At 38.9% G+C, this 14,518-nt stretch overlaps 2 long non-coding RNA genes across 2 annotated transcripts; both read right to left on the bottom strand.

The window, feature by feature from the left end:
- Window positions 1-3,802: 3,802 nt before the first annotated feature.
- LOC311271890 lies at window positions 3,803-5,093 on the bottom strand. Its single transcript, XR_014624490.1, has 4 exons — window positions 4,994-5,093; window positions 4,739-4,860; window positions 4,424-4,439; window positions 3,803-4,055 (listed from the first exon to the last, which is right to left on the bottom strand). It is a non-coding gene; the product is annotated as an uncharacterized lncRNA (long non-coding RNA).
- Window positions 5,094-10,232: 5,139 nt separating this feature from the next.
- LOC311271670 lies at window positions 10,233-11,546 on the bottom strand. The gene is made up of 4 exons (XR_014624460.1): window positions 11,458-11,546; window positions 11,203-11,324; window positions 10,889-10,904; window positions 10,233-10,515 (listed from the first exon to the last, which is right to left on the bottom strand). It is a non-coding gene; the product is annotated as an uncharacterized lncRNA (long non-coding RNA).
- Window positions 11,547-14,518: the final 2,972 nt, after the last annotated feature.

Here is a 14,518-nt window from a genome sequence, read left to right as displayed (position 1 = left end):
AGTTACCCGTCTCTTTATAAGGATGGAGATGGAATAATCTATCCAGTCATTCTGTATTTCTCAATGTGTTTTTCAAAGTCAAGTTCTGCACATGGATGACAAGATGTTGATCTAATCTCACTTTGTCATGACGGGACATTTCACTGTCCTCACAGTCACACAAAGTTACACAACACTACTTATCATCCCCCGACTCTATGGCCTCACAAAATGTGAGCATTAGAAGTTCTGTCCTATAACTGTATATATAATTAAAAAGACAATGCATGATGTTTTTGCTGAGATAAGAAGTAATTTATCTGTTATATCAGCAAAATATCATCATATAAAACAACAGGCACAAAACAGAGACAGCCTTTTTGTAATGCACCTTTTTATTTAGCAGGAATGTTTTCAACATCAAGCAATTTGACATGTTTCTAAATCAATGGGAGCTGTTCCTGAGATCACAATTGTTAAGTCTTGTAACATAACAGTACATTCTGAAATTAAATGTAAACTAGAGACCATCTTGCAATGGCAGGCCCGTAAACATGATCACCTTCGGACCCATGACTACTCAGTAGTGATATGGCTGGCTACTGCTACGTCCTCCTCAACACCTTCAAAGAGAAACAGTACCACAGTAACTTGTCCACGGCACACAAATATCACACAGTTAGGCAGGGGCCGTCACAGCACTCGTGGCTTGGACAACATATTTGTCTATTTTGGAAACAGCCATTTTGTTCTCATCTGCACACCTGAGAAGTTTTATGACTGCATCTAACACAGTTGTGATGCTATTGTGTTGGCAAAGTCTGCCCACGGACAGACAGACAGACAGATTGAAAACAATAACAGCTGTACTCATGAAGATAGGGATGATTTGAACTGGGTTACACTGACCCACAACTTAAAATGTGAAACAGTTAATCACCAACAATGACTTTTGCTGTTTTCTATTTCATAAATTCCACAACCTCACACTATTATAAAGTGGACAGTTGTATCATCTAATATAATGGTAGCACTGCAGCAACAGCTAAAATAATTCAAGGTCCTATTTGTAAGAAAAGTTGTTTTTTGACTCTCATTTCTAACCTGTCAAATACTAACCCTTTGGGATTGTAGGTCGGGTTGGCCTCCATCCCAAAGTGTCAGTATTTGACGAGGTGGGAATGAGACTCAAAAATCTACTTTTCTTACAAATGGGATTTTTAAAGACAATGATCAGTAGAAATTATTACTGCTAAAGCTCCTCCAACATTTGATGGTTTCAGCTTCTCAATTTTAGATATTAGCTGATTTTAAATTGCTCATTTTATATTTTAATACCTTGAATGTCTTTGTCTCTTTTGGAAACAGCCTATTTTTTTTTGTGTTTGAGCCAACAGCCAACAGAACAAATGCCATTTACACAATGATCTTCTTGGCTTTTGTAAAATTGTTACTTTGACTGTTTTTCTGATGCTTTATAGACCAAATGATTCATCTATTGATGGAGGAAATGCCAGAATTGAATCATTTCCAAAGTGCTGCTTTACCAGAGATACAAGTACATTCAGAAACAGAAAGAAATAAGAAGAGTGTTCATTTAATAAACTGATCACACACATTATTTAGATCTACTTATTATAAACATTTACCTCTGACTTACAGTCTTGATAGTAAGAACAGACTCAGTCTTTACTTAGTTTTGGTTTATTAGCTGAGATGTCAGGACAGAAAATGTACTTTTTTTGTGTTTGAGCCTCACATGTTTGTAATGACAATGCTTGATGTTTCCTAAGAAAGGAAGTGATTTATCAGTTTTATCAGCAAAAGAAGAACAAACAAGGTATTTCAAAACTCACACACGATGGCTGATCGAACGGTTGGACTCAGGTCCAAGATGGTGGATCACCACTTGTTTCTTTGATAGGAGAGAACAGAGAAACAATGGTGGTTCTCGCATCGTGCTCACTGATATCACATGTGTGTGTGATATGCCCCAGGCTAAAGGAGTGTGTGTGTGTGTGTGTGTGTGTGTGTGTGTGTGTGTGTGTGTGTGTCAAGTAATGCCAAGTTAGAGAAGATGGTTAGTTGCATGCAAGTCTGTGTGATGCATAATTCAACTGAAGAGCAAACAAGGAATTTCAGAAGTCAGAGATAAAAGTGTCAACTTCCTCTTTGTAAAGTTAAAAGAAATATACATTATATAAGTTTATTGTTAAGTCTTGTAACATAACAGTACATTCTGAAATTAAATGCAAACTAGAGACCATCTTCTGATGGCAGGCCCGTAAACATGATCACCTTCGGACCCATGACTACTCAGTAATGATTACTACATTGTCACAGGAGTACTCAGTACTGTCATAACCCGGCTCTTAGGCCATGACAAATACGGGATAGACACAATAGATGACTGAGAATTAAAGTGTTTATTATGATGAAGCATATAACTAAATAAATAACCACAAATGTGGAGTGTGTGAGTCAGTATTATCAGTAATGTAAATGTGAAAGTGTGAGCATTATGAGGTGTGCAGTGTTGTAGCGCGAAGACATAACCAAAACCAAACAAAGCAAAGGCGTGTGGACGGTGGCTGGGTCCGGACCAAGTGAGAGAGAACGCAGAGCAGAGCTGGGCTTTTATCATGTGGGAGTGCTTAGCTCAGGTGCTCCAAACCTGGCTGGCTACTGCTACGTCCTCCTCAAGCACCTTCAAAGAGAAGCAGTACCACACAGTAACTTGTCCACAACACCCAAATATCACACAGTTAGGCAGGGGCCGTCACAGCACTTGTGGCTTGGACCACGTCCATCTTTGAACTCGGCCTTTATTTTGTTCTCATCCACACACCTGAGAAGTTTCATGACTGCATCTAAAACAGTTGTGATGCTATTGTGTTGGCAGAATCTGCCCACAGAGAGATGGACAGACAACCAGACAGACAGACAGACAGACAGACAGACATATTGAAAATGAAAACAGTTGTACTCGAGCAGACGGAGATGATTTGAACTGGGTTACACTGACCCACAACTTAAAATGTGAAACAGTTAATCACCAACAATGACTTTTTCTGTTTTCTATTTCAAATTCCACAACCTCACACTATTATAAAGTGGCCAGTTGTGTCATCTGATGTAATGGTAGCACTGCAGCAACAGCTAAAAGATTTAAAGCTCCTATTTGTAAAAAAAAAAGTAGATTTTGAGTCTCATTCCCAACTCGTCAAATATTGACGCTGGGTCGGGTTGACCTCCATCCAAAATTGTCAGTATTTGACGAGTTGGGAATGAGACTCAAAATCAGCTTTTCTCACAAATGAGATTTTTTAAGATAATGATGAAAGTAAATTCTTATGGCTAAAGCTGTTCCCGACATTTGGTGGTTCAAGCTTCTCTATTGTAGAAATTAGATTATTCTTTTACTGATTTTATATTTTAATAACTTAAATGTCTTTGTCTCTTTTGGAAACGGCAAACAGTACAAATGCCATTCACACAATGATCATCTTGTTTCTTATAAAATTGTTATTTTGACTGTTTTTCTGATGCTTTATAGACCAAATGATTCACCTATTGATGGAGGAAATGCCAGAATTGAATCATTTCCAAAGTGCTGCTTTACCAGAGACACAAGTACATTCAGAAACAGAAAGAAATAGGAAGAGTGTTCATTTAATAAACCGATCACACCAACACACATTATTTAGATCTACTTAATATAAACATTTACCTCTGACCTTAATGAAAAACAATGTTGTTGATCATCATCAACACTAAAATTACAAGCACATGTTCACTTAAATAACACCACAAAACAGAGACGGTCTTTTGTAATGCAGCTTTATTCAGCAGGATAGTTTTCACTATCAAGCAATTTTACATTTTTCAACATGAGTTGGAGCTGTGACTAAAGTCACTACATCTCAAGGGCTTCATGTTTACTCATCCAATTATTTCTTGCTTTGCAAAGCACAAAGATATAGCTCAAACTATATCTTCAAAATCAAGAACAGACTCAGTCTTGATAGTATCGCCTCAATTTCTCGTCGGCCACTTCATCTTGGGCTCTTTCCACACTGTTTGCATACCAAGTTAGAGAAGGGGGAACAAAAGAGAGGAATCAGTTAGTTAAATTATCAACAGAGGTCAATCAACAGAATCTTAATTGACAAATATTCAATAATTGAATAATTTTGCAATAATTTTTCAAGCAAAATCTGACAGAAATTCACTGATTCTAGCTTCTGAAATGTGTCGACTTGCTCTATTATATCATCGTGAATTTAAATGGGTTGGACAAAGTAAGGTAGTTGAAGACATCAACTTGGGATCTGGTTAATACTGATGCTTTCTATGTTTGATAGGTTTGAGGCATTTCACAAGGACTTTTTATTTCTTTTATTCGTCTGTTTGAAATCAACAGAAAATATTCAGTAATACTTACCTTCTACGTCCGTTGACTAAAGAGACAAAAAGATGAAAATGACATAAATAAACATTAGTATATTATCACATTTGAAAATCTTTGCATTTAGGACATTAATGATGCTCTCTTTACTTAGTTTAAGGTTTATTATCTGAGATGCCAGGACTAAATAAAAGATTTAAGCTAAACACAGAACTAAATGAAGTTGTATGTAGTCAGTTAGTACAGTCAAGTGTGATTTGTTGATCTCAGACTCAAGTATCCTGCTGTTTGTATAAATCAGAGGTCAATCTGTTAACATCAACTCAGTATGTATGAACAATTCTGACTTACAATTTCCACTATGCCCCACATGCCCACCGGCGCCTGTATTAATACTTTGAGGACCACTCTCCCCGGGTTCAGCCATGAGGACGACCAGCGTCAACACCAGAAAGATCATAACACACTTCATCCTGAGGAACAAATCACAATGGCCACATCCAGAATCATTCACTGTCTTCATTCACCAGTGTCAAAGCTCATCACATCTCATCTAAAAGACTTTGCATTTATTAAAGTAACATCAGGATTAAATTGACTTCTCACCTTTCCACAGCTTGTTTGTCAGAACCAAAAAAAAACTGGTGTCACAGACAGCAAAGTGAGCACTGTGAGATCTAGAGGTGATGTGGACGTCTTTGCTGAGCAGTCGTGAGTTACCCGTCTCTTTATAAGGATGGAGACGGAATAATCTTATCCAGTCATTCTGTATTTCTCAATGTGTTTTGCAATGTCCAGTTCTCCACATGGATGACAAGATGTTGATCTAATCTCACTTTGTCATGACGGGACATATCACTGTTCTCACAGTCACACAAAGTTACACAACACTACTTATCATCCCCCGGCTCTATGGCCTCACAAAATGTGAGCATTAGAAGTTCTGTCCTATAACTGTATATATAATTAAAAAGACAATGCATGATGTTTTTGCTAAGACAAGAAGTAATTTAAACAACAGGCACAAAACAGAAACAGCCTTTTTGTAATGCACCTTTTTATTCAGCAGGAATGTTTTCAACATCAAGCAATTTGACATTTTTCTGAATCAATGGGAGCTGTTCCTGAGATCACTATTGATAAGTCTTGTAACATAACAGTACAGTCTGAAATTAAATGTAAACTAGAGACCATCTTGCATGGCAGGCCCGTAAACATGATCACCTTCGGACCGATGACTACTCAGTAGTGATATGGCTGGCTACTGCTACGTCCTCCTCAAGCACCTTCAAAGAGAAACAGTACCACACAGTAACTTGCCCACAACACCCAAATATCACACAGTTAGGCAGGGGCCGTCACAGCACTCGTGGCTTGGACCACATCCATCTTTGTCTATTTTGGAAACAGCCATTTTGTTCTCATCTACACAGCTGAGAAATTTTATGACTGCATCTAACACAGTTGTGATGCTATAATGTTGGCAAAGTCTGCCCACAGAGAGACAGACAGACATATTGAAAATGATAACAGTTGTACTCGAGCAGACGTTGATGATTGGAACTGGGTTACACTGACCCACAACATAAAATGTGAAACAGTTAATCACCAACAATGACTTTTTCTGTTTTCTATTTAATACATTCCACAACCTCACACTATTATAAAGTAGACAGTTGTATCATCTAATGCATAGACTGCGGAACCGGGGGGGCCAGGGGGGCCACGGCCCGGGTAACTTTTGTACTCTGACAAACTATTTTATATGAATAAAAGCCGAGCCAAACAATACTAGTCACCACACACCTTCACTCACTCTCACCAACTGCTGCCGATAAAAAAACTCCCACTGACTGCTGCGTTTTAATTTGAAATTAGTGTGCATTGTTTATCTACTTCATGTGTGAGCGTCGCAAGCTAACGGCGGGCACCTGCCAAACCGATGGCTGCACTACCTCCGAAAATGAAGAGACAGAAGTCAATATCCGATTTTTTTTTTCAAATAAACAGACAAAACAAAATGAGCAAACTACTCCAGCTTCCACTGTGGCCTCAACAACAGACCCGGAGCGTCCATCTCCACCACGGACTCCGATGACCTGCCAAGCCGTGGCTAGCTGCTCTCCCCCAGCTTCAAGTCAAGCTACCGAGAGCCACTGTACAAGTGAGTGCTGCGGGGATCTCACGAAGCCTAATCAACCTCACGACCCTGCTGTGCTGATGAAGACCAAAAAGGTACAGGGGACTGGGTCTTCACAACGAGCAAGATCAGTTCAACATCAGTGGTTCAAAGATTTTAACTGGCTGACATTGTGTGAAACGAGTGGGAAACTTTACTGCACGCAGTGTCGCGTCGACAGTCTGCGTGCACAGTTGAGCATGTTGCCAGACACCTTAAAGACATCAGGGATTCAAACCAACTCTGAAAAAACACCAGTAAGGCTTATAAGTGAAGCAATGAATGCTGTCCCTGTGGCCAAAGAACTACAGTCAGAAGTACACAAACTGTTGAAACTGTTTTTCACGATCCCAGTCACTACAGCATCAGCTGAAAAATCTTTCTCAACACTTCGCCGCATCAAAACATACCTGCGTTCAACTATGACACAGAGAAGGCTTAATGACTTGATGTGCAGACACATACACCGGGATGTTCTGGCACAAGTGGACATGACTGCTGTTGCAAAGGAATTCATCCAGCAAAATGAGCGACGCAGACTGGTCTTCGGGAAGATCAAGGACCACTAACGTAAGTCAGTTTTTTTTTTACATAACCTACATGTCGTTTTCTGTGATATGGCAGCTGAGCTTGTTTTGTTGCTGTGTGTGTGTGTGTGTGTGTGTGTGTGTGTGTTCGCGTGCGGCTCTGCACATCAGTCTGATATGAGTGTTGAATGTGATGATAATGACTATGATGTTGATTTAGATTCAAGGCAGCAAGATGAGTTTTGGTTGTGGACTGGACTGGATGTACTTTGTTGTTTGCTATATTTTCATCTGTGCGTTTATGTGCAAATAGGCTTGGCCTGTTGTGTGTGAATGTTAGAGTGGGATCAGAGGGGTTAATCTGAGGAAGCATGTGTGCGTGTTTAGCATGCGTGTACTGTAGATGTGACTGTGTGGTGTCGGAATAAAAAAGTGCTCCGCGACGTTATTTAATATTGTCTGTTTCAATGCATATGCCCCCCCACCCCCTCCGCGAGACTTGCAATTATGGCCCCCCCTTGTTCAGATGCGTTCCGCGGTCCATGATCTAATGTAGTGGTAGCACTGCAGCAACAGTAAAAAGATTTAAAGGTCCTATTTTTAAGAAAAGTAGATTTTGAGTCTCATTCCCAACTCGTCAAATATTGGCGCTGGGACCGTAGGTCGGGTTCACCTCCATCCAAAAGTGTCAGTATTTGACAAGTTGGGAATGAGACTCAAAATCTACTTTTCTTACAAATAAAACCTTTAAATATTATGATAAACCATATATTCATACTGCTGAAGCTCCTCCATCATTTGATGGTTCCACCTTCTCAAATGTAGGAATTAGCTAATTGTTTTCTCATTTTAAATACAAAGTCACTACATCTCAAGGGCTCCATGTTTACTCATCCAATTATTTCTTGCTTTGCAAAGCACAAAGATATAGCTCAAACTATATCTTCAAAATCAAGAACAGACTCAGTCTTGATAGTATCGCCTCAATTTATCTTCGGCCACTTCATCTTGGGATCTTCCCCATCTGCCTCCATATCAAGTTAGAGAAGGGGGAAAAAATAGAGGGAAATAAGTTATCAACAGAGGTCATTCAACAGAATCTTATTCCAACTTCTGAAATGTGTCGACTTGCTTCTTTACCCTCTATTTTATCATCATGAATTTAAATTGGTTGGACAAAGTAAGGTGGTTGAAGACATCAACTTGGGATCTGGTTAATACTGAGCAAAGTGAGCACTGTGAGATCTAGAGGTGATGTGGACGTGTCTGCTGAGCAGTCGTGATGCTGTTTTTTAATTGAATGTTTTGATGATGACATACGAAAACAAAAAGATATCACATAGTGCAATTTTTTTTAAACAATATCATTAAATGCATTGCTTTGTTGTTGAAAACACTTTATTTACATTACATTTTATGTATAGGATATTATCAACATATACAGTAGATTAATTCCATATCATTTTTTATGTACACTTATATTTTTAACATGAAATAAATACCCTCTGGACAGAAAATGTACATGTTTTCTGTTTGAGCCTCACTTGTTTGTAATGACAATGCATGATGTTTCCTAAGAAAGGAAGTGATCAGTATCAGTTTTATCAGCAACTGAGGAACAAACAAGGTATTTCAGAAGTCAGAGGTAAAAGAGTCAACTTCCTCTTTGTAAAGTTAAAAGATATATACAGTATATAAGTTTATTGTTAAGTCTTGTAACATAACAGTATATTCTGAAATTAAATGTAAACTAGAGACCATCTTGTGATGGCAGGCCCGTAAACACGATCACGTTCCGACCCATGACTACTCAGTAGTGATTACTACAATGTCACAGGAGTACTCAGTACTGTCATAACCCGGCTCTTAGGCCATGACAAATATGGGATGGACTCAATAGATGACTGAGAATTAAAGTGTTTATTATGATGAAGCATATAACTGGAAATAAATAACTACAAATGTGGAGTGTATGAGTCAGTATTATCAGTAATGTAAATGTGAATGTGTGAGCATTATGAGGTGTGCAGTGTTGTAGCGCAAAGACAAAACCAAACAAAGCAAAGGCGTGTGGACGGTGGGCTTTTATTATGTGGGAGTGCTTAGCTCAGGTGCTCCAAACCTGGCTGGCTACTGCTATGTCCTCCTCAAGCTCCTTTAAAGAGAAACAGTACCACACAGTAACTTGTCCACAACACCCAAATATCACACAGTTAGGCAGGGGCCGTCACAGCACTTGTGGCTTGGACCACATCCATCTTTGAACTCAGCCTTCATTTTGTTCTCATCTGCACACCTGAGAAGTTTCATGACTGCATCTAACACAGTTGTGATGCTATCGTGTTGTCTTTGCATTTATTAAAGTAACATCAGGATTAAATTGACTTCTCACCTTTCCACAGCTTGTTTGTCAGAACCAAAAAAAAACTGGTGTCACAGACAGCAAAGTGAGCACTGTGAGATCTAGAGGTGATGTGGACGTCTCTGCTGAGCAGTCGTGAGTTACCCGTCTCTTTATAAGGATGGAGACGGAATAATCTTATCCAGTCATTCTGTATTTCTCAATGTGTTTTTCAAAGTCCAGTTCTCCACATGGATGACAAGATGTTGATCTAATCTCACTTTGTCATGACGGGACATTTCACTGTCCTCACAGTCACACAAAGTTACACAACACTACTTATCATCCCCCGCCTCTATGGCCTCACAAAATGTGAGCATTAGAAGTTCTGTCCTATAACTGTATATATAATTAAAAAGACAATGCATGATGTTTTTACTAAGACAAGAAGTAATTTATTTGTTGTATCAGCAAAATATCATCATATAAAACAACAGGCACAAAACAGAGACAGCCTTTTTGTAATGCACCTTTTTATTCAGCAGGAATGTTTTCAACATCAAGCAATTTTACATTTTTCTGAAACAATGGGAGCTGTTCCTGAGATCACAACACACATCTCAAGGGCTTCATGTTTACCCATCCAATTATTTCTTGCTTTCACACCAACACACATTATTTACATCTACTTATTATAAACATTTACCTCTGACTTAATGAAAAACAATGTTCTTGATCATCATCACCAATAAAATTACAAGCACATGTTCACTTAAATAACACCACAAAACAGAGACGGTCTTTTGTAATGCAGCTTTATTCAGCAGGATAGTTTTCACTATCAAGCAATTTTACATTGTTCAACATCAGTTGGAGCTGTGACTAAAGTCACTACATCTCAAGGGCTTCATGTTTACTCATCCAATTATTTCTTGCTTTGCAAAGCACAAAGATATAGCTCAAACTATATCTTCAAAATCAAGAACAGACTCAGTCTTGATAGTATCGCCTCAATTTGTCGTCGACCACTTCATCTTCGGGTGTTCTACATGTGCAATTGCAGTTTAATCTATTCTGGGATCTTTCCACATTGTTTGCATACCAATTTAGAGGAGGGGGAACAAAAGAGAGGAATCAGTTAGTTAAATTATCAACAGAATCTTAATTGACAAATATTCAATAATTTAATAATTTTGCAATCATTTTTCAAGCAAAATCTGACAGAAATTCACTGATTCTAGCTCCTGAAATGAGTCGACTTGCTTCTTTACCCTCTATTATATCATCGTGAATTTAAATGGGTTGGACAGAGTAAGGTAGTTGAAGACATCAACTTAGGATCTGGTTAATACTGATGCTTTCTATGTTTGATAGGTTTGAGGCATTTCACAAGGACTTTTTAATTCTTTTATTCGTCTGTTTGAAATCAACAGAAAATATTCAGTAATACTTACATTCTACCTCCATTGACTAAAGAGACAAAAAATGAAAATGACATAAATAAACATTAGTATATTATCACATTTGAAAATCTTTGCATTTAGGACATTAATGATGCTCTCTTTACTTAGTTTAAGGTTTATTATCTGAGATGCCAGGACTAAATAAAAGGTTTTAGCTAATCACAGAACTAAATGAATTTGTATGTAGTCAGTTAGTACAGTCAAGTGTGATTTGTTGATCTCAGACTAAAGTATCCTGCTGTTTGTGTAAATCAGAGGTCAATCTGTTAACATCAACTCAGTATGTAGGAACACTTGTGACTTACAATTTCCACTATGCCCCACATGCCCACCGGGGCCTGTAGTAATACTTTGAGGACCACTCTCCCCGGCTTCAGCCATGAGGACGACCAGCGTCGACACCAGAAAGATCATAACACACTTCATCCTGAGGAACAAATCACAATGGCCACATCCAGAATCATTCACTGCCTTCATTCACCAGTGTCAAATGTCATCACATCTCATCTAAAAGACTGTGCATTTATTAAAGTAACATCAGGATTAAATTGACTTCTCACCTTCCCACAGCTTGTTTGTCAGAACCAAAAAAAAACTGGTGTCACAGACAGCAAAGTGAGCACTGTGAGATCTAGAGGTGATGTGGACGTCTCTGCTGAGCAGTCGTGAGTTACCCGTCTCTTTATAAGGATGGAGATGGAATAATCTTATCCAGTCATTCTGTATTTCTCAATGTGTTTTGCAATGTCAAGTTCTCCACATGGATGACAAGATGTTGATCTAATCTCACTTTGTCATGACGGGACATTTCACTGTCCTCACAGTCTCACAAAGTTACACAACACTACTTATCATCCCCCGGCTCTATGGCCTCACAAAATGTGACCATCAGAAGTTCTGTCCTATAACTGTATATATAATTAAAAAGACAATGCATGATGTTTTTGCTAAGACAAGAAGTCATTTATTTGTTATACCAGCAAAATATCATCATATGCGAAACGTTGTGCGAACCAACAGATCAGTGTTACAAGCAGCAGAGAGAAAATGGAAAAAATCTCATCATCTTGATGACCTTGCTCACCACCACCATCTCCTGTCTGATTTCTCATCAACTGTTTCAGCAGCCAAATCTGTCTTCTACCTGTCCAAAGATCAGCTCCTCTGCCTCCAACCCCAGGAAACTATTCTCCATATTCTCTTCGCTCCTCACCCTTCCTACCCCTCCTCCTTGTAATGCACCTTTTTTTTCAGCAGGAATGTTTTCGACATCAAGCCATTTGACATTTTTCTAAACCAATGGGAGCTGTTCCTGCGATCACAACACACATCTCAAGGGCTTCATGTTTACCCATCCAATTATTTCTTGCTTTGCAAAGCACAAAGATATAGCTGAATCAATATTTTCAAAAAGAACACTGTTCACTCAAAAGAGCCGTCATTATGATGCTGAGACTGATCATTGTCCACTGTAGGTGGGGGTCTTTCCACTCTTCTTTACCAAGTTGGAGAAGAGAGAAACAAAACATTAGATTTGAAAAACTTACAGACAGAGAGAGTCAAAAATGCAGCTTGATGCTTTTGGTAAAAGTGACCGAAAACATCTCAGACTTCACACAGTTGAGCAAGCTAGATACAATGTGTGGCGGGGAGTCTTGTTCTGACTGACACCTCCCTCGTCCTCCTGTTAGGTTGGGACAACTTACCCTGTGATCATTTTTATTAGCACGTTAAGTTCTGAGGACATCATAGAAGTCAACTCACACCTGACTGAAGGTCTTATCAACCACATCAATTAGAGACACCTGTGTGGATGGACAAAGAGTGTCATCTGTACGAGAGCTGCAGAGATTAGCTGGTTACTCACCACTGAGTTTTTTTTGTTTTTTTTTTACAAATTTCAAGCAAAAATGCCAAAAATGTGATGATTGCAGCTTGTCAAATGAAGGGATTAGCTATTTTTTCCTCATTTTATATTTTAATACCTTGAATGCCTTCGTCTATTTTCGAAACAGCCAACAGTACGAATGTCATTTAAACAATCATCACCTTGGCTCTCATAAAATTGTTACTTTGACTGTTTTTCTGATGCTTTATAGACCAAATGATTCATCTATTGATGGAGGAAATGCCAGAATTGAATCATTTCCAAAGTGCTGCTTTACCAGAGACACAAGTACATTCAGAAACAGAAAGAAATAAGAAGAGTGTTCATTTAATAAACTGATCACACACATTATTTAGATCTACTTATTATAAACATTTACCTCTGACTTACAGTCTTGATAGTAAGAACAGACTCAGTCTTTACTTAGTTTAGGTTTATTAGCTGAGATGTCAGGACAGAAAATGTACTTTTTTTGTGTTTGAGCCTCACATGTTTGTAATGACAATGCTTGATGTTTCCTAAGAAAGGAAGTGATTTATCAGTTTTATCAGCAAAAGAAGAACAAACAAGGTATTTCCAAACTCACACACGATGGCTGATCGAACGGTTGGACTCAGGTCCAAGATGGTGGATCACCACTTGTTTCTTTGATAGGAAAGAACAGAGAAACAATGGTGGTTCTCGCATCATGTGGGTGTGATATGCTCCAGGCTGAAGGAGTGTGTGTGTGTGTGTGTGTGTGTGTGTGTGTGTGTGTGTGTGTGTGCCATGTGATGCCAAGTAGGAGAAGATGGTTAGTTGCATGCAAGTCTGTGTGACGCATAATTCAACTGAAGAGCAAACAAGGTATTTCAGAGGTCAGAGGTAAAAGAGTCAACTTCTTCTTCGTAAAGTTAAAAGAAATATACAGTATATAAGTTTATTGTTAAGTCTTTGTAACATAACAGTACATCCTGAAATTGAATGTAAACTAGAGACCATCTTGTGATGGCAGCCCCATAAACATGATCATCTTTGGACCTTTGACTACTCAGTAGTGATTACTACATTGTCACAGGAGTACTCAGTACTGTCATAACCCGGCTCTTAGGCCATGACAAATACAGGATAGACACAATAGATGACTGAGAATTAAAGTGTTTATTATGATGAAGCATATAACTGGAAATAAATAACCACAAATGTGGAGTGTGTGAGTCAGTATTATCAGTAATGTAAATGTGAATGTGTGAGCATTATGAGGTGTGCAGTGTTGTAGCGCGAAGACAAAACCAAAACCAAACAAAGCAAAGGCGTGTGGACGGTGGCTGGGTCCGGACCAAGAGAGAGAGAACGCAGAGCAGAGCTGGGCTTTTATCATGTGGGAGTGCTTAGCTCAGGTGCTCCAAACCTGGCTGGCTACTGCTACGTCCTCCTCAACACCTTCAAAGAGAAACAGTACCACACAGTAACTTGTCCACAACACCCAAATATCACACAGTTAGGCAGGGGCCGTCACAGCACTCGTGGCTTGGATCACATCCATCTTTGAACTCGGCCTTCATTTTGTTCTCATCTGCACACCTGAGTAGTTTCATGACTGCATCTAACACAGCTGTGATGCTATTGTGTTGGCAAAATCTGCCCACAGAGAGACAGACAGACATATTGAAAACAATAACAGCTGTACTCACGAAGATGGGGATGATTTGAACTGGGTTACACTGACCCACAATTTAAAATGTGAAACAGTT

This window comes from Pagrus pagrus (assembly GCF_965226575.1).
Source record: "Pagrus pagrus genome assembly, chromosome: 16".
NCBI lineage: Eukaryota > Metazoa > Chordata > Actinopteri > Spariformes > Sparidae > Pagrus > Pagrus pagrus.
This window is presented reverse-complemented; position numbering and strand designations above follow the sequence as displayed.